The sequence below is a fragment of the Python bivittatus genome, unplaced genomic scaffold (assembly GCF_059951505.1).
Source record: "Python bivittatus isolate LINGU-HERP-01145 unplaced genomic scaffold, Pbiv_v1 ctg000020_np1212, whole genome shotgun sequence".
NCBI classification, from domain to species: Eukaryota; Metazoa; Chordata; class Lepidosauria; order Squamata; family Pythonidae; genus Python; species Python bivittatus.
In genome coordinates this window covers 60,017,881-60,039,203 of record NW_028277030.1, presented here as the reverse complement: position 1 = coordinate 60,039,203, position 21,323 = coordinate 60,017,881, and the positions used below count along the sequence as shown (strand labels likewise).

General features: G+C 38.6%; 1 long non-coding RNA gene across 1 annotated transcript; it reads right to left on the bottom strand.

The window, feature by feature from the left end:
• Nucleotides 1-999: 999 nt before the first annotated feature.
• On the bottom strand, nt 1,000-17,298 carry LOC112540448 (uncharacterized). The gene is made up of 3 exons (XR_003084537.2): nt 16,548-17,298; nt 16,070-16,348; nt 1,000-1,742 (listed from the first exon to the last, which is right to left on the bottom strand). It is a non-coding gene; the product is annotated as an uncharacterized LOC112540448 (long non-coding RNA).
• Nucleotides 17,299-21,323: the final 4,025 nt, after the last annotated feature.

Genomic DNA, 21,323 nt, shown 5'->3' with positions numbered 1-21,323 from the left:
TTGCCAGGTGGCTTCTGGATGCAATTCAAGCTCTTCATGGCTTTCTGGATACCTACAGGCTGCACCTCTCTGGGTTTTTTCCCCCCCTGCCTTTCTGATAAGTTCTGGCAGGGTTGCTTTGCTCCAGATCCTATTGGTAAAGCAAAGCAATCTTGCAGGACCTTGGAGGCAGGCCTTTCCATACCCAGATTTGCCCCTGGAAGTCCATATGGCCCTGACCCTGTCATGCTTTCAGAAAACCTTTAAGAACTGTAAGACCTGGCTTTTCAAGTAGGCCCTGGGGCTAGGTGGTTTGGAATCTGGTTAGCCAATGTATGTTCTGTATTGTTTTGTAAAGGGTTCTGTTTTCCACAACATGGGATGTGAAGTCATCTCATTGTTATTATTTCCTTCTTTTTTGTTTTTGTTCCAATTTGATTATTTCTATTTTGTAAGTCACCTAGAGTTGTGATTGTGATCGAGGTGGCCTTTGATTAAATAAATTGTTGATGGATGTGTGTATGTGTGTTCATATGAATGGAGATAATGGAATGGAGATCCTGAACATTAGATTAATATTTCCTAAGAAGTTATGTCTAAGATAAACATTCATGTCTTATGTTATTGTAGCTATTGTTAAATACCTTTTTGGTCTTGTCATTTATGTTTAGTATATGATGTAATGTAAATCATGTAATGTAATGATTAGCTTAGAGAAAATTAAAAACAATAATAAAAATTAAGTTCTGAGACTAAGCACAATCATGGCCTTTGATCAATCTTATACATCAATTACATCTTTGTATCCAAATAGTTTTATGTGTACTTTATACATTCCACAATATTATTTCTTGATTGTCAACTTTGAATTATTGCTCCACCTGCATATATGGTTGGATTTTTTAAATATTAGAATTAGCAATTATATTATGTTTTTTCTTTATATTTGCTTTAATGAAATATTTATATTTTATTATTTGGTTTTATTTTCTTTTGTAAGGGTCAATAGACTATGTGCAACAAAATAGTATTTATTTGTTGACTATATATTATTTATTCATAAATATTTCTGTGTTCTTGAAGTGGCTTACAATAATCCTAACGCCTTGAAATACTTCAGAATAAAAAACAGTTCAAGCAGGTTGAAGGTAGCCCCTCTATCCAGCCAACATAGTTCAGATGACCCAACAATAACAAAGAGAAAAAGTGAAGTATAATTTTGGTATAGAACAAATTAATTAAAATCATAATTTGATGCTTCTAAATTAGAAAAAGCATAGTGGCACCCAACTGGAATAGGCTTCAGCAGACAACTCATCTTAAACTAGATGTGTAAAATATCCTGATATAGTTCTACTGTTTCTAATTTGTGTATTTATTTCAAATACAGATTATCTTTGCCCATTGGGGTCCTCAAGACAAGGTACAATTTAAAATAATAGAAGACATACCAACCAATTAAACATAAACTGAAAATATATCGTGCCAGCTTTCTGCTGAATATAAATTTAATTTATTCATTCATGCACCCATTTTCTGTTCACGCAGCATTTCCAATTGAACAGTAATCAACGGAGTAGAAAATCAATAGTCTGACTCTTTTCTCTTTGGAGGTGGCTTGGTTTGGCAGATGAAGCTGATAGAAGAGGCATCTGATATTAGTGTTTTCCTTCCACATTAGAAGGGGAAATCTAAGGTACTCTTTGGTCATGGAGGACTTTCTTGAGGACTATAGGATTGAAGTCCAAGACCTGTGATAGTTCCTGAAATAACAGAAATGCAGGAAAAGCTTTATTTATGCCATTGTCCCCACCACTACCACCACCAGCACCCTGGGAAATGGCTATTGGACCACCCCTGTACAAAGAATAGGCATATCAGGTTTCTGCCCCAGGGAACTTCAGACCTACAAATGGCATAAGGTAATAGCAGAGGAGGCAAATGGATCTCTTGCTTTGGTGCTACAAAAAAAACAAGCTGGGAAACCTCATAAAATGTATTTACAAGTCTAGTGGGAAGTGAAAGAAGACACAGGTTCACACATTCTGCTGGTCTTGCTCTATTTTAATGTGGTTTATTGAACAAGTCACAGAAGTCAGAACCAACAGAAAAATGTTAGCACAAAACACACAAAAAAGGAGAAAAAGATCAAGATACTATGTAAATGATTTTCCTTAGAAAACTAAATTTGCTTCAGACTTAAATTTCTTTCTCCTCTACTGAGTTAAAATACTACCCAACCATTCTCAAGTTGGGACAAAACAGTGTGAGTGACGGCATAACATTTGATAATTTATTTTGGGAAACTGGTATATTTGATGTTTTATACTAAGTTTGGCTTAATTTGTACTGCGTTTTATGTAACGCATTATTATGTAAAAGGAGCTTGTTTATCAGATTAGCTAGTAAGTACAGGGGACAAAGATATGGAGTTACATAAATGCAGTGCATCTGGCAATTTAGATAAATGGCTGAAGACAAAAGCTGCAAAAATCTGGGAAGGTGAAGCCATTGGGAATGCCAAAGGGTAAACCAGTTAACCCTACACAGAAAAGCCATGGACTGTTATCTAGAAGTTGGACTGGTGGCATAAATTCTCTGAACCATTCCTGGAACAAGAGATTTGGCTGGAGAAAGGCTAAAGCAAGATCTAAGAGGATCAAATCAAAAGGTCTGATTCCAAGGATGGAGACTGGCAGCTTGGAGAAGATAAAAGGACTGGGCTTTGGGATGAGAGCCAGAAAGTCTCCAACATAGCTGCAATGCTGGCACATGTTCAGCCATCACATGGTTCCATACATGTTTTTACTTTTCAGCTCAGCCATTCCTTATAGGCAAAGCATAGCCACCCAGTTGAGATCTATATGTTGCTAAAGTGAATTTGGACTTTGTTAGGATAAAGGAGGAAAAAATGTAAGCACTCATGTTTTGGTTTGCAATTGGTTTAATAAGTTCTGTGAAGATGGAACTGTTTTTTAGAGTCCCCTGGTTCAGTGTTATCTTTAATTGCACTCTGCCATAAAAGCAGAGAACTTCCCAATGTTTGCTTGAACCTGCTGATGCGTAAGTGAAAGGAGAGTGTTTATAACTGATAACACTAGAGACAGGCTTGTAACCTTAGCAATATACTTAACATTTAACTAAACCAGATAAGAGCAAACCTCCAATGCTCTAAGTTTCAGACCATCTAGCAGAGATCCATCCTCTGCCCTCTGGAATAACATCCCCCCAGAGATACTATTGGCTCCCACTCTCCAAGTGCTCTGGACGTCCCTTAGGTTCTGCTTCCAGGTCTGGGGTTAGGCTGCCAGCGGAGCCCCTGACATGTTTCTTTGAACATTATTGTTGTTATCTTGACTGGGAAGTTACATTTTGTTATGTTTTTAACTGTGTTTTAATTATATATTTGATCTTTTGCAAGTCACCCAGCATCTTTTTGGAATCAGGTGGCCTTAACAAATCAAATCAAACAGATTCTGATAAGAGTGTCCTGACCCAAGGGTGAAGACTAGCATCTTATCTGGTATTTACAAGCTATGACATCCCTACCAGGGAAAAAATGAATTACAACCCCAATCCTGACACTGAGGTAAAAAAGCAGATGAAATTAGTCAACCTTATTCTCTCTGTGAACTTGTTAAGACCATCTGATCCCTATCTTGACTCCAATATGTCTGTTCCAAATCACTGCCAAATGGTATTGTCCTGATCTATAAGTGTGCCAGTCTCGATAACTAGAGTGTCTGGTTTCTCTGCTGGCTTTAATGCTATCCCATTAGTCAACAGGGAAAACATCCATCAATCAAGGCATTGCAGCCTGAATAGGGAGGGCCTGTTTCAAGATTCTGCCTGGGTTTCTCTAGGATAATATGTCTGACCATCCTTTCACATGCCATTTGAGCATCTCCCAAGTTTAAAAAAAATGAAATAAACATATGGTAGGACATCTGGGTAGAAGTGGGAAGCAGACCCTGACCTGATTGTGCAAATACATAGATTGTATAAATAACAGAAACTAGCCATCAATGGGCATCAATGGGCAAGCAGGTTTCTTAGTTCAGCGGGGGTTGGGAGTAAAACAGGGTTCCTCAAGTCCACCCATCTTAAAGTTGCTGAGGTTGAGGAACCCTGGAGTAAAACAAGCTGACAAGCAACAAAATCCAACTCAACATCCTTCATTATTTTCTGAACACTTCAAGGAGGAAAAGCCAGGTTGTTGCATCTAAAGCAACTGATGTCAGTTGGGAATATTGTTAATGCAGAAACATGCCATATGCCTCTTTTTCCCCAGGTAAAATAAGGGAGGTCTGCTATCCTGTTGTCAAAAGCCTGGACTGAAGTTGGTGTCAAAATCAGGGAAGGGAGACCATGGCTAGAAAAGGAACTCTGGAAACACAACTCTTATAGAGAGGGCAAGCCTGGGGGAGAAATGGCTATGGCTGAGGCTGGTAGACACTCCCAAAAACCTGTTCTGATCACACCCACAACAGGTCACCTGCCTTCACCTCCAAGATAACAGGTGACAAAGTGTTGCAGTTTTTGCTTATCTTAAAGCTGTGGTGGAATAGTGTCAGCTTAAGGAGAAACAACCTTATTTCTAAATGGGTATGCTTAGGGACAGCCTAAGGCTGTTTCACTCATGGGTTCAGGGTGAGATGCAAATAACAACATGTAAACAAGGGGAAAGATTAGGGTTGTAAGAGGATGAAGGTGTAGCATTAGTCCTTCATGAGGAACCCCTGATTCCTCAAGGTGTTCTGCAAGGAAGGATCCTAAACCAGATTCTATATTGCTATAATAGTATTAAAACATTATTATATTCTATATATAGAAATTGGAGGGCTTCTTATTCACATTTAACATTGATCCTATCATGTTAACTATCAGACATAGTTCATGATTCACAAAAGCTGGGTTCAATCACCATGGTAAAGCAAAACAACACTAGCAACACAATGTCTTTGTACATTGTGCAGACCCAGCCAAGAGAGAGCTGTGGGAAACTGGTGGATGGTGCAAAGAGGCCTGAAGATGTGTATATGAAGTATTTTCCCAGACACATTTTGGTTACTCTTTTTCTAATGGAGCATTTACTGACTTTAAAACCTGCCTCTGAATACAGAAGTTTATGTGGAAAAAGGGGAATGGAAAGCAGCTCTGTCCCACACCAGCCTGGATTCACATTAAAATCTGCCCTGGAGGCCCTTTCTGTTTACCTGAAAGCAATTAGAGTGGTGAGCAAAAGGGAAGGAGCTATTTTGCAATGGCCCCACCCTTTTGAATACATGATCAGTAGAGATCCATCAAACTGTATCACTTCATACCTTTAAGAAAACCCTAAAGGCTCACTGTTTAAATGATCTGGTCTGAAGTTGTATTTTTATGGGACTGCAATGATCATATGTAACAACCCAAGGAACATTGGATACATGCTCCAGTAAAACTCAGTTGGAGTTGGATCAGTTTTACTCCAATGATTAAGATGTTTAGGGAAGGTGTTTTTTTTCCCCACTTACTCATAAAAATGTCATTATAGTTTTTTCAAGTAGTTACAAGCTTCCATATGCTGCCAACTACAATAAATTTCAAAGATACAGTCTGTCAGATTTGTTTGTTAAATACTGCTGGGGCAGGAAGGAATATGTTACTTATATAAACAAGGAAAAATCAAGCCAGGAATGACTTCCTGCCTGCCAAAATGATTGATGGCTTGACCCTCTCCAAATATACCCCCATTCCTACCATTCCTCTGAGGCTGAATGTGTAGAGAGGGATTGTATGACTCCTCTGTGTACTAGTCATGCACTTCCAGATGGGGACTAGAGACCCAGCTTAGCTTCCCTAAAGGGGTCTTTCCAATATGCCTTAAATTGACCCACTAGGGTTGTGTGACCTGTCTACAAAGTGACTGCAGTGGAGCTCTAAGCAGGGTTTTAAAAACATGATGGGGATAGAGCGCTAAAGAGCTTTTCTACAGGGTGTTTGTAGCCTGTTTCCCCCAACTAGACTGAGATCTATCTATCTGTCTGTCTGTCTGTCTGTCATCTATCTCCTTAATATGCAAACAGGCAGAGTTAGCAATATGAACCTCTGCAGTAAATTTTAAAACTTTTTTTTCCTCCAAAACCCAGACATTTTAAACAGTCTTGACTTGGAAGGATGGTGACACATTTTAAATCTATTAGTTTTCGGACTGGAATATTGATTGCTTCCTCAGGGTTAATACTGTTCTTTTTCAAATAACAACTCATTCTTTTGTACAGATTCCTTTATATATTTCATTACAAAGTCTACTTTACTGTATAATTCATCGCATTAAAAACATAGCTGTTCACCATTTCTCATATTTTCAGATTTTCTTAATGTTAACATTAAAACCTGCCAGTATTTGCATTTCTGTTATTGCTAATTATATTGATAGATAATATGGTATAGTACAATTAACAGTTGCCAAAGGTCATGACTGATACTGATTGCTCTCTAATAAGTAACAGACAGGTGTATTTTCATTTATGCTGACTAGTTCAGATTTCCTAAAAGCTAACACGGCTGCTAGGACACCATGCAATCAGATTATTGGGTGTGCAAAATCTCAGAGCCATATGTTATCCATTGCAACTCATATTCCTGTAAGCAAATATAGGAATAAAATGGAATAAAAGAGCAAGTACTGCATTGTATAAACCCATTTAAAAAAAATTCCAACCTAAATATGCTCTTTTAGGAAGTAATACCATTTATATTGTGTTACATTGTTTCCATTTCGAAACCCAGGGGAAGAAGGCATCTGTTCTTCCTAGAAAGTCATAAATTTGTCTTCTCCCTAAAATTTCCATGACCTTGTACATAAATCATTATTCCCAAGATCTGAGATGACTTTGATCTCTGCTCTTAATAATAAGGATCAGACATCAAGCATTGATTTAAAGCAAAAGTGGACGACCATGGGCCCTATGTAAGCTGAGTACCCTTACATGGGTACTGTAACCAAACTGCTGGGTTTTGGCAAGCAATTTTTCTCCATGCATTAAGCCTTGTTGGTTAACATAACCATTTCTAATCCCCACCCCCACCCACATCTACTCCCTGTATCAGATATTTGCCTTTTTAGTCACCTTCCCCAATGGAATGGGTAAACTAATTTATGAAATTGGCAGGATTGGTAAACATTGTTTTGAAGACTATGATTCATCACATTAAGGAACATAGAAAGGCCTCGTTCCTGCCTTGATGCACATGTTGTTAACTATCTATGGCCAATATGTACAAGAGTAAAATGAAAGGAATTGGAGATGATAAAGGAGGGCAAGAACCCCAGCAAACTGTAAGGCTTGGGTATTACTGCTATAGAGGTTTATTTTAAATAAATGTCCTCTTCACATCGGCCTGGCGCAGTATGGTTCATGGGGTCACGGAGAGTCGGACACGACTTAACGACTAAACAACAAACAAACCTCTTCACATCATGTCACTATTCCTTTTTGGGATAAACTGTGCTATGCAAAGTACCAAAAGCTCTTACGTCTGGAAAGCTCTTAAAACCTGGCTTTTGGGTCCAAGGCCTGGGGTTAATGTATTGTTGTATTTTAGGAGAACCTATTTTGTTTTGTTTGATTTGTGTTGTTTTTAGATTGTTTAGGCCATCTGCATGGTTTTAGTTTTTTTCTGTTTTTATGGATTTTTTTTTGTTTTTTTATATGCCACCTAGAGTTCATTGGAGTTTGGCAGCTGTAATAAATTTGAATACATAAATATAGAAAATAACAAGACTAATAAGGCAAACAAATTGAGGCATGAGATAAGAAACAGAAGAGGAAATACAGCTAAATCTAGTTCATACCAACAACATTCATTGTAGTTCTTTAAACTTTTCATCTTTCTCTTTTGTAGTATTTCATTTAGTATCCAAATAAAAGTCTTCCACTTCCGCCTGAGTAATTTGTTTTTTTTTAATATCTTTCTATCTTTCTATCTTTCTATCTTTCTATCTTTCTATCTATCTATCTATCTATCTATCTATCTATCTATCTATCTATCTATCTATCTATCTATCTATCTTTGTAATGGGATGGGCGGTGACAAATGTGATAAATAAACAAACAAACAAACAAACTGTCATTCTTTTCCCTTTATTAATTTGATTTTTATCCCACCTTTTGTTACGGGAAGTCAAGGCAGAGTACGTAGTGTTTCCTCCTCCTATTTTTCCCACCACAACAATATTGTGAGGTCGGTTGGGTTGGGAGAGAACGACTATCCCAAAGTCACCCAATGAGGTTCTGTGGATGAAGGTGGACTAGCATCTGCATCTCCATGCTCCTCATTCAACACCTTAACTACTATACCACACTGGCTCTAAACTACCTCAGCGTACTTCTTCCATAATGATCATTCCTTTTTCCATTCATTCAGCATCCATTACACAATGCACTCCATCATCCCTGTCAAATACTGCAGCTGTGGTCTTTTATCCATTCATTCTCATACTTATAGTCCCCATTGCATCGTACAATTTATCTAACATTTGCTGCAATTCATCTCCTCATTTGCATACAAAAGAACATGCACTTTCATGTACCCAAATAGGATGATGCTGTAGTTAGAATTCTGCCAAGCACTTTCCCAGGAATGCTTAACAAACTAATCCCCTGTAGTTTTTGCATTCACTCTTGTTAATTTTCCCTGTGTGTTAGTTATCAACAAAGTCATTCTTCCATCAGGAACAAAAACCACATGCATGTGTTTAACAGCCACATGCTGTTAAAACAAAGCCCAGTTTTATCCCAAGCATACTCAGGCTGTTCTATGCAAGCTAGGATCTCTCATCTACAGACTTTATGGTAAAGCAAATTATTAGCGCCCTGGATCCCTCCAACCAGGGCATATGCAGTGTATTAAGAGTCTGTACTCTTCAAAACATTATTTCCGGAGATTTAAATGTCATTGGATGCCTGTAATATTCCATTCTAATTAAACATAGGTGAAGAATAACAGTTAACACCCAAATCTTGAACAATTATCCAAGGAATACAACAATCTAAGAGGCATGGCATTTCCCAAAATAGATTTAATTTATGCTTCTCTGTAAGAGCCAGCACTTTGCTATTAATCAGTGACTGGACTCCTCCTGTTAGATAGTTAGAGGCAAAGGAAATGCATTTGGCTAAAAACAAATAAGAGCATGGATGATTGTATTTGTATGTATGTTTAAGTATGTATATAAATATATAATTGGGTAAGTGAAAAGGGGGCTTTCAAGGACGAATGTCAATTTAGAACTTACAACAACAGCAATCTATAGCTGGATTGAAAGTGCATGTCTACAGCCTTGGGAACAATATGAAGCTGGTTTGCACATATCATATTGGTTCAATAAACTGCACGGCTAACAGAATGTCAAATGCAACTGCATAACAACCAATTCTAAAACCTAGCACACTATTATTTAGTATTTCTATATGCTGCCTTTTCCCCATTGCAGAATTCAAGTAATTGAAATAGTTTCCCAGAAATCTCTCATCCACCCACTAGCTGTATTCTTTCAAATGTGAAGGCATGACGTGGTTTGCTGGGTATTGATTTGCTGTGCTGTGGGAATCCAGACATTGTGGCTTATTCAGTAAACCATGGTTAACAAAATAGTGAGTTAACATGATGTACAAGTTGTTATTGATCAGACTTACCCATGGTCCTATTAACAGCTAACCAATGAAAAAGGACTCAATCGTTATTAACATTTAGGATTTGAAATAAGATTTCTCCACCCCAGTAATGACAAGGATTACATCCAACCAAAATTCTGTACATTAGTTCATTCTGCAAATTTTGCGATGACAGGATGCTTTCAATCTATAAACAGAATGACAGCATTGCCTCATATTCAGCATGGAACAAATGCATCAACAGATTGCTTCATCCCATCAGATAATGTTGGCAATGCATGCAGTGCCAATACAAATATTTGTACCTGACAATACATCTGCTTTTCCTGCTCTCTGTATTGGGTATAATAACCTTTTTTTCCCCTTTGCTTTTTTAGATTTTTCAGCTCTGTTAGTATCTCATCCAGCTTGGTATATGATTAACAGAGCTGCAGGCTACACTGTTTGCAAAATCTTTATTGCTGCATGAGCAAGAAATAAATCTGAAGTTTCAGTTCTCAAGCTGAGTCTGCAAAATCAACTTGTAGAAAACATTTCCATGCTGCCCTTTCTTGATTTGCTAAAAGCTGGGAAAATAAAAGTTTTAAACCATATAAATTAATTCCAGTTAATTACTCAAGTGGACCAAAAATACAGATAATTCAAGTGAAAAATACCACAAAAAGCTCTTTGCTTCTTTCTCATACTTATAAAGAAGGGTTTTTTTTTCCTTTACCCCCTTTTTTTGGTAATTATTTATTTTATTTATTTTTTATTTATTAAATTTCTCCCCTGCCCATCTCCCCCCAATGGGGGAACTCTAGGCAACTCACACAGAACATTAAAAACATAAATATATATAAATACATAAAACATCAATTTAAAAATTGTTGCTTTTTAACTCTCCTCCTCCTCATTAATTGTACAGGTTTTAAAAAATAAAAAAATGGTTTGGAGTGGAGGAGCTATATCCAATAGCATGCAAGTGGCCTTTTCCCCACGCAATGAACTCCCCCACCCCAGCTCCTCCACTGACCCACACTTCCAGAACTCTCCCATCCTCTGTAAGAGACTTGGGAGGGCAGATATTTGGAGAGTCAAAGATTGGGTTCACACATCACATTAAGCCATTGGGTGGTCTGCCTTACTTGGGCTTAGTGTATTTATTAATTCCAGATGCTGCCATTTGGGGATCATATTTCATGTTTCATTGTGATGGGCAAATCCAGCTGACTTTGTTGCTGTTGTTACTGTTATACCATGTTTTTGCACAAGGTGTATACTCAGTTTTAGAGATAGATTTATCTACCTACCTATCCTAACAGACAGCTGTCTTTAATGAGCTGCAAAATATTTGTCCTGCATCAGATTTATGTAATAGTATTTCTGAAAGGGTAGACTGTTTTCCATTAATAGAGCCTCTAAGGCTGGCCCAGTACACTTTGCTGCCTGAGGCAAAGGACAAGATGGTGCCCCTTCTCCTTCCCTTGTGCAGAAACTGACCGGTGGCGCTTTCTTGCTGCCAGGGTCCCTTCATCTAGAAGCAGAAGGCTACTAGTGGTTACATGGCACACACAGATCTCGCCTCTTAGAAGGGGAAAAGGCTAGGAGGGGTCAGGCAGAATAGGCAGGGACTGTCCTTTGCCTAATGGTAGGTGGGATCTTTGTCCATTCCATTCTAGGACATCACAATCAGCTTGAAACTGTGGCAGACAAATGTGTATGTATCTGCTCTCTCTCTAATCTGTATGACACATGTGAAAGAGCAAATTTTCCAGAGCTGCAAATGTAAAAGTAAATGAATTGTTTTAAAAGAAATACATTTAAACTCTGTACAAAGACATTAAGGATTTGAACGACTTTCTTGAAGGCATTCTAAGTTCCTAGGGTTCATATGCAGCATACCAAAGCCAAACTTCCTTCCAAGAGAAAGAACAAGAGCATTTCAGCTCATGCTCTTATTTTGCTTTGCTTGAATTGTTATGGAGATGAGTCACAAGTGAATGATGCAACACCCAACTTTTTCCTGCCATCAGCTAGTTTTTGTTCCAAAGACAGCCTGAGGATCTTCAAGCAAACTGCAGTATTAGTCCTTGATCTATTTACTGAGCAAAGATGTGGGAAGAAAAATCATTCAGAAAAGTGTATTCAATTCATTATCTGTGTAATATCTATATTTCTTTTCAAGGATGAATTTGAAACAGATAGTGGTTGTGATCCAGCCAAATCAGCTTTAGAACTTGTTGATTTCATCCAGGAATGGGGCAGGTACTAAACTCTTGATCACTGAAACCAAAGAAGATTTAATTAGAAGTATTGTATTTTATCTGGACTGTGCCCAACATGATCTACTGGATGTGTTTCATGTACAAGATAAACAAACCAAGGTTCACCATGTTCAAATAAACATTGTATATTTTATCTACTCACCACCAACCTATCAGGAAATACCTCTGGTGGCAACCTCATGCTTCTAAAACTCATCAAATCAAAAGAAGACTGTGTATTTATGCAGGTTAACCTCTTCCCTACTTTCTTCCTTCCTCACAACTGCATTTTTAAATTGTTATAATTAGTACCTGGTGATTCTGACAATTTGTACTTCATATTTCCTGCATACTGCATACTATAGGTTTGTATGACCCTTTTATTCTCAGGGGCAAGCTCTGCAGTATGAAAAAAATGTCCAGTTGCTGACAATATAAACGGACAAAGGTTATATACAGATTCAGGAGATCAAGCAAATGCTTGCAATAAATTATACCTTGTATTCTTTAAAACAAATGCTGTTTCCTTGGATGTTTTAAGGAAACTTTTTTTTTTTAAGTCTCCAGTATCTCAGCTGATAGGGCCACTGCTGACAGAAAGGTAGGATGAAAATCCTCTGTATGTCCTATGGGGCAAAAAGAATGGCAGCATACAGGGTGAAGTCAGGGCAGAGAGCAAACTTAATGTTCTGACAACTTTGTAACATTTTTGAAGAGTGTAAGCACACTCCACCACGGATTAGAGAAAGTATTCCTTGCATAAATCATTAAAGATGCTTTATTCCTCCCCAATTTATTGTCTCAGAGTTTACTAACTGTACTTTAGGAGGTTGGGGAGGGAGTAACAATACTGTCTTCTGAGAATGAAATTTCTTTCGCAACACATGTTTATTGGTTATCTTACTACCAGAAAATGTTGTTTCTTCATTAAAAGTTAGAGTTACCAAAATGAGAGCTTGAGGATTATGCTCATAAGAAAATTACAATAAAGCAAGGAATGTGTGTGATGGTTTGGCTCTAGATCAGCCTCCTCCATGTTAGCTAAAGTTATGGAAGTTGAAATGCAATACCTTTGAAGGCACCAAAGGACCAAGTTGGGAAGGGTGATTTTTGTTTACCTTAAAACTTTGCACCAAGACCTGGTTGGGCCTGGTTTATTCCCTCTTGGAGATGTGCCCACCCAGATTCACGTGTGGCATCAACTGAGAACCAGGGCAGGGCAAGGGGGTGGCTATGTCAGTCAAGATGCTCTGGTGGTGTCCAGAGGTACTGCTCCACAGATAGTTGGTAGCAAGACTCTGTTTGTTAGCTTGGGCTCTAGGGGTCAATTGGGACCCTTACTATTGTATCAGTGGCCAGGTTGGCAGTGGAATTCCCCAGACTCATGGCCCTTGGAGACTTCAACCTGCCTTCCTTGGGAGCAGAGTCAGAGGTGATTCAGGAGTTCACAGCCAGCATGGGTCTGACTCAGGTCACTGAGAGTCTGACACATAACGATGGCCATATGCTAGATTTAGTTTTCTTGGAGCAATGGCAATGTGATTTGCAGGTAGGGGGAGACTGCTATTGCTCCCTGGTCATAGTCAGATCATTTTCTGTTGGCCCTGGGGTTGTTTGGTGCTCTCCCCTGCTGCAGTGAGGCTGGAACTATTTGATTGGTCCAGTCCAGATGACTGATGGACCCAGTAGGGTTCTAGAGGAGATTGGGGTTGTCCCTGAAGATTTGGTGTACAGTCTGACTGAGGCATTGGTTGCTGCCTGGAACAAGAAAACAATGAGGGCTTTGGATTGGATTGTGCCCATTCAGCCTCTCTTTTCCCTCAGACTCCAAAACTTCCCTTGGATTACTGAGAAGCTGAGGGAGATGAAATGGTTGAAGAGATACCTAGAGCACCATTGGCAGACAAGGAGTGAGCCCAACCAAACCTGAGCTAGAGCCACAATTATGACCTACCTTATGGCAGTAAGGGAAGTGAAACACCTGCATTTCTCTGCAAATACAGTGATAATAAATGGTAATAAAAATTCATTTTCCTAATAATGTGCATATTTATGACAACAAAAGTCTTCAGTGTGGCCAGATTCAGGGAGCAGAGGGTTCTAATCAGCTAATTAAGGCCACAGAGATGAGCTTGTTAAATTGTAGTTATCACCTTTTAAGGACATGCTGCACTGTGGAGAAAAGCAGCTCAGGAAGAGATAGCTTGTTTAGGCAATCTCTCCACCCTGTGAGGGGGCAAAAAGAGGGTAAAAAATGGGTCAAGACACAGGACACTGTATGAGAGAACTTTATCTCAGATGACAGCAACCAGCGATCTTCACCTCTCTCTCTCTCTCAGTTCACTTAGCAACCATTTCACCAAAACCAATTGCAGTCACTAAACAAAGACTACTGTATTTGTAGTGATGGTGTTTTGTTGTTATCGCAGCTGCCAATTGCCAATTTGTTTTTTTGTTGTTGTTAGCTGCCCAGAATCACTTGTCTGAGATGGGCGGCCATATACATTGAATAAATAAATAAATAAATAAATAAATAAATAAATAAATTTTAAAAAATGCCCCATATTAGCATGCACTTCTTTCTCCCAGTGGATGAACATTTGAGCTTGTTGACATGATTGGTTATCGTGGGACAACAATAACTACCTCATTTCGGTAGAGAACCTGAATAAAGATCTATTGCTAAAGAGAAGGTCAAATAGAAAAATTTGGGCCTCGTGATTGACTTGACATCCATTCCGAGATAAGGGAGTAGCAGCAACTGGGCCACGGGACAGGAAGAGCAAAGAGTTTGAAGTTCCTGTGAACATCCAGAAAAATGAGCAAAGAAATGCGTTTGAAACATTTCCCAGTAGCCAAGGCTAAATGATTTGAGATAACAATCCACAGCTTTAATTTATTGGGTAAATTAAAACATTTGGAATTATTTGGAAAGATAACCCTATCAGGTTGAGGGGATTAGCAATATGAATGAGAACAACAGAAAACATCCTTGCCCTCTAATTATTTGTAGTGTGTTTTCATAATTTGTATTAAGAAAATTGCTCAGAAATGCAAACATTTATGTGTAATAAACATTATGGAAAAGGACTAAAATTTTAAGGTTGTATAAAACATGTTAACTGTGAAATCTCAACATTTCCTCTCATAGCATAGAACATAAGAACATAACAGAAAAAAACAAATGCAGTAAGTTTAAGGGTTCCAAGTGTAATGGTTAATTTTAAACATAAGATTGACATTGATCCAGAAAACCAGCCTCAGGCTATCAAAGTCAGTCACCCCTTCCCTTTGATCTCAAAGCAACAAGAGGACAAATCCACCAAACGTGAAAAAGGAACAGTTCTCCTAGCTAGGTTTTTTTTAGAAGACTTGTTTTGCTAGCTAAAATGTCTCTGCATTGTTCAAAGTTGTTGATTTTTCTAGCAGATGGAGTTTTATTGCAGTAAAAAATAGTCCTAATGACATTTAAATTTGCTATGATGAATCCTTACTAGTCTTCATACTGAAGAACTAGATACCTTCTTTTAAAAAAAGTTCCATTCTGGAGGGATATTACTGTCAGCTGGATAATTTGAAGTACATCAAATACCTATAGCAGTGTTGTCCAAACTTGGCCACTTTAAGATGAGTGGACTTCAACTCCCAGAATTCCCCAGCCAGCCATGCTGGCTGGGGAATTCTGGGAGTTGAAGTCCACTCATCTTAAAGTGGCCAAGTTTGGACAACACTGACCTATAGTCTACTTGTTCCCTTCAACTGGTAGGACTTCTGCACTATACCACATACTCTTTACAACAGGCCATTATGTCATTTTAGACCTATGAGTTCAGCACAGCCCCTTGCAAAGGTTGAGAGGAAAGGTGGGTTGGGCAACTTCCCTGCCATCTGTCTGCTGCCCTTGATATGTATGAGCTTGAAACCAGAGCATTTTCCCTGAACAACCACTAGAGGGTCTTCCTTTTAAGGAAAAACAGAATAGTAAATAACAATAACAGCCTCATTACTGTTAAGTGCCTGGCAGCCCATGGGCATCATCTGATACTGAGCTAGACATGCCAACCAGGAACTCTGTAAAGTGGCTGGCAGTATTTGCTATTGTACATAGGAGCACCATTCTTATTTTAGTGCAATGGTAAAACATATTTAAAGAGAATAAAAAATATATGTTAATGCAATTACCATCTGGTGAAGGAAGCTAGCACCATTCCTCTTAGCTTCTTTGAAATGAGGGCACTCAGTACTTCTCACTTGTAGCACAAGGGCTTCGGCAAAGCAGCTGTGGAGTGAGGTTGGGTTGGAGGAGCCCATCACTGGCACGAGCAGCTGATTACGGTGTTGGATGCCGCCCTTCTGCCTCACTCTGAGCATCCTTTCTCCAGACAGGATGTGGTGGAATATGGAGCAACTGGGGATGATCATGATAGCAGAGGTAGCAGAGGAAGTGCCTACCCGGCTGGTCTGTGTCAAGTGGTAAAGTGACTCAAGTCAGGCCTAACCAACTTGCAGTTCCAGAAGGCTTTTGTCTTTTCTTTTTTGGGGGCAACATTAAATTAAGCAAGCACATGGGCATGACAAGTTCAGAATGTCGTCTTAAATGCAGAGATAACGGCTTCAGCTCTACAATCCTTCTCCTTCTCCAAAGGAGCCCAGTACTTACCCACAGCACTCAGAGTGTTCTTGGCCAAGATCTGAGCTCAGCTCCTCTTGGAGTCCAGGTGGACCCTCATAGGTCATTTCTTCCTCTTGAAAAAGTTCAGTCTAAGTTCCCGAGATCTATCTTCCAAGTACCCCGCTGCATTCCAAACACGGTGCTTCATCATGAAGCCAGCTTGCTCAAAATAGAAACTTCTGCCTGGATTCAGATCCTTTCATACTGGCTTTTTTTTTTCCAGCCAGCTTGGCTCCTTTAATTATGACTGACAGCTTCCAGCCTTCCTGGTATCAGGCAATACATGAAAAATTTAATCCTATGGCTTCTCATGGGCAGCCATCACCCTGATGGGCTACGAACGTGCAATCTTAAACAGCATCCCATTTACTTAGAGTTATAATTAGATTTGTCACTCGTGTCCAGAAACGTCTTTTTGAGCCATTCTACACATTTACTTCACCCAGCCAGATACCTCAGTTGCATAACAACCCCTACATTTAGAAGGGCTTTGTCTTTGGTTAGATTCAGTGCCCTTCCAACAGCAGCCATTGAGGGGAGATATCGGAACATCCCTTTTGAGTGGAGATTGTGTCCATGAGGTGGAGGAGCAATTGAAAGTCAGGAACATGTTATATTGTACTGTCCCCTCTATGCTGACACTCACCAGGAATTACTATTCCCACTCATTGCCAAACACCATGGGTGCACTGATTCCTTCTATCTCAAATTGTTACTATCAGATCAATCTGATTTTATTTTGATGATTGAAGCCAAATACTGTTTCACAGTTTGTACAATACAGATAGTCCTTGCTTAATGTGCACTTGTTCAGTGACCGAAGTTATGACGGTGCTGAGCAAGGGGTACTTATGACAGGTCCTTGTAGTTGCAGCTGTCACAGCATCTCTGTGGTCATGTGATCATGATTCTGGCGCTTGGCAACTGGCTTGCAATTATGACATTGCAGCATCCCACGGTTAACTGATTAGCTATTTGCAACCTTCACTGCCAGCTTCCGACAAGCAAAGTCAATAGGGAAGCCTGCAGGAGGTCACAACTGACGATCACATGACTGTGGGACACTGCGGCCATGTGGGATTCTCCTAATGACTGCAAGTGGGACTGCTGGAACTGCTGTTATAAGTCAGCATGGTCACATGACATTGTGCCTTACAACCAATCACGATTAGCAATGGAATTCCTGGTCCCAATTACTGTTGATAAATGAGGACCATAATTTTTCTTCAAACACCTCCTAGATATTTTCCCTTTGGAAGCATTTCAAATGCAGCTATCCATTTAGTCACAAATTTATAACAATGTATTATGTCCTTACTGTTAATTGATTCTTACTTCTGTCTTATTTTCATTAATAGTTGCCAGAGTCATTTTAACAATGAATAGTCACTATAATTGGACTCTTTTAGTTTTGAAACCATAATCACTTATGTGTTATTCTTCCTTATACACTACATTACTGCATTTTCTCTAGATAAAATATTAATTGTACTTTTTCCCATGGATTTTAGCATTATAATGGTTCTGTACTTTAGATTGGTAATTTTACTATTCTATTATTCTAAATAATCATTTAATTGCCTTATTCAAATTGCATGCCTTACTATATTAATTTTTATGCTCAAAATCCTTAAACATACAATTTTACTTGTATGATTTTATAGCTTTTTTTATTCTAGTCAATTTCTGTGTTATATAGGCTGAACTGATATTCAGCAAGTTAAATGTGACTTTTTCAAAAAAAGATTTGTTTTGCTGGTCAATGACTGAAATAAAATGACTGACTGACTGACTGACAAGTTCAGAATGATACAAAACATGATTAGTTCATGTACTTTATTCCCACACAATTTTCTTAAGATTTGGGAGTAATTTTAGCAACATATGCTATTAGCTTTAACATTTTAGAGTCACTACTGAATGCAGGATATTTTCTCACTTTCTGCTGAAGGGCCAGCCACATGACAATTTAATGCATCACAGGCCACAGGAATTCATGCCTTAACCATATGGTGTAATTTGGAACCATTCTATTTTCTCCTATGTCTTCCAAATGTTGATTTTATAATTTAAAGTTTTTTTTCTTGTAAATCCTCTCAGGAAAGTTTCCCGACACAGCTTTGCAACGAAGCATTTAAACATGATGAAGAAGAAAAGGTGATGGTGGTAGTGTCTGGAGCTACATTTTAGAAGACTGCTTTTTTTTAAGGTTTAAAAATGTATTTTTAGAAATGTATAAACAGACACAGTTATATTCTTATACGCTTCTTTCTATGCCTTTTTCTCCAGCCTCAATTATATATTAGTTTTCTAAGACATAAAAAATTAAAGCTTAAATTTAAAAACATTCCTGTAGCCATACTTCACAAAACATGGAAAGAGTTCCTTTTCCTTTCCTTTATTATTATTACAACACACACACACCCCCAATAACCATGCTGTGCTTCCACTGATCTGCATCTGCAATGTATTGAGGGCATTTTTGGAGGTACATGATACACATATGATACCACTGTGATTATTTAATCTATCGTGTAGATAGTATCAAATGCAAACGGAAATGAGTAAGAAATGTATTTCAGTTTCAGTTAAGCTCCTTCCAGCCTTTAACAAAAACCTGATTCCAGAGATTGTGTGCTTTTGGCCTTCTTCAGAATCCTCAAAATAGCTTGCCACATTGCTGCCTTCCCCAGTCTGGTATCTTCCGTGTGTTTGGATCACAAGACTTTGAATCCCCAGGCATTCAAGGCAACCGAGGGGTTCAGGGAGTTGTATTGCACGGGCATCAGATTGGGACCCAAGCTATGCCCAGTTGTATCTGTCTAATGAAGGAGGTTGAAAATGCAATTACATGACATTATTATTATAGTATATTAATTTATATTTTTGTGGGCATATAGATGTGGAAGATGAGAATGGGAGGCAGGATGGGTGCCTTAATGGTAGGACCAGCCCCAACCTTGCCAGAAAAGAGGGCATCTGTCAGACACAATTTCTGGTGTTCCCAAACCCTTCTAAAACTGCTACAGAGCAAGAAGTATATATGCAGATTTTCTGGGGCAACAAAACACAGCATATTGGACTATAAACTCACAGTAGGTCAGGTCTCAGAGCAAAGCAAGTGACTTATTTTTATGCTTGTTCCCCGTCTAACAAAAGCCCCATCAGTGCTTTCAGTTCAACAGGACTGAAGGACCTGACTCTTCTGCAGTGGCAAAAAACCATCATATGCAGAATACAGCTTGTCAAATTTATCCTTGAGTTTAGGTCTGGGTCCTAAGAAAGTATCAGGGAGATAAAGTTCTGCCTGTGTTTTGCTCAGGATCTACTCCAGGAGGAAGAAGAGATATGGAGTGGGATGAGGGGGGAATCAGCTCTACAACTTAAAGCTACACGATATACAGTAACAAATGCATAAGTACAGGAAGAGGATGAAAAAACACTCCACCCAGAGTGCTCCAGAGATTCCTACTTGCATATCTGCAGCGCATAATTTTTGTGGAGTGGGCAGTCAGACGCTGCCATGAACTTTCAACAGTAGGCAGGCAACAAATAAATTGATAGGGCCAGGAGAAATAAAGACTCTATAGAAGAAAAATGACAATGAATTAATGTAGTTAATACAATTACTCCCCACACATATAACTTCTCTCTTCTGCCCGTTAAGAATTACAATTCAATTGTAAATTTGAATTGGGTTCCAGGACCTCATTTTTGTGTGTGTGTAAAAAATGTTTACACAATATTTAAATCAGGCTGCTGAATTTAAACTGTATCTTTTTAAAAAAAAACACAGGTATTTTCTCTTTGCCTATTGGCCCACTCACCTGGATAGACTACATACCAGATCTGTGGTTGCAAAGAGGGTTTTCAGACTTCCTCTTGTGCTGCAAAGCAACAGTAAGTTGAGGCATAAGTTGCACAAGTCCCATCCTGCTGGCTAGAGCTTCATTGCCATTTATATTCCAAACAATCTTTAGGACCAGTAAGTGGCTCTCCAGATACTAGGCAAAGATCACGGGGTAAGGATTTGAGTTGCAACATTACATTTCTTTTAATAAACAATCTTTCTTCCCGTAGTGTGGATTTCCACTGCAGCACTTTTGAAGCTTTGGCTACTTCTATTTACAGGTATATATTCATCTACAAATCTAATCATTTTCTAAAATCCCATTCAGCTCTCTTCTTTAGGAAACTAGTCATGGATCTGGATCTAGAATTGCTCACATATAAACTACAGAGCTACAGGACAACCTATTTACCAAACAAATCCTCTGTGCTAGTCAACCACAAAGGAAAGCACGTAAAAGACACTCCTAATTACTGGATGATATGGTTTGAAACAAACATTCTTAAAACCAAAATCTTATGGGAACACCTGGACTACGTGAAGGAAATTAATGTGCAACATTGTCGTAGCATATTGGATTAAGCTAGGGTCAGATTAATTACAATTAGTTGATGAAACCCAATAGCTGACATCACATATAGTACAAAGTCACAACCCATGGCATACAAGCCACAATGGATGCATTCACACAACACATTAAGCCAAAACCAAACAAATAACTATTTAGCATGACGTATGAACCAAGCCAATGTGAGCTGTTCATCTTTAAAGCTCAAAACAGATTAACACAAACAAGATAGATTTTTATTTTTAGTTTGAAAGATGCTTGGCCCAAGTCAAGTGGTTATGTTAACAAATGTAAGAATTTGCCCTAGTATTCTCAGTATTTTCTCACATTATTTACAGCCCCTTTT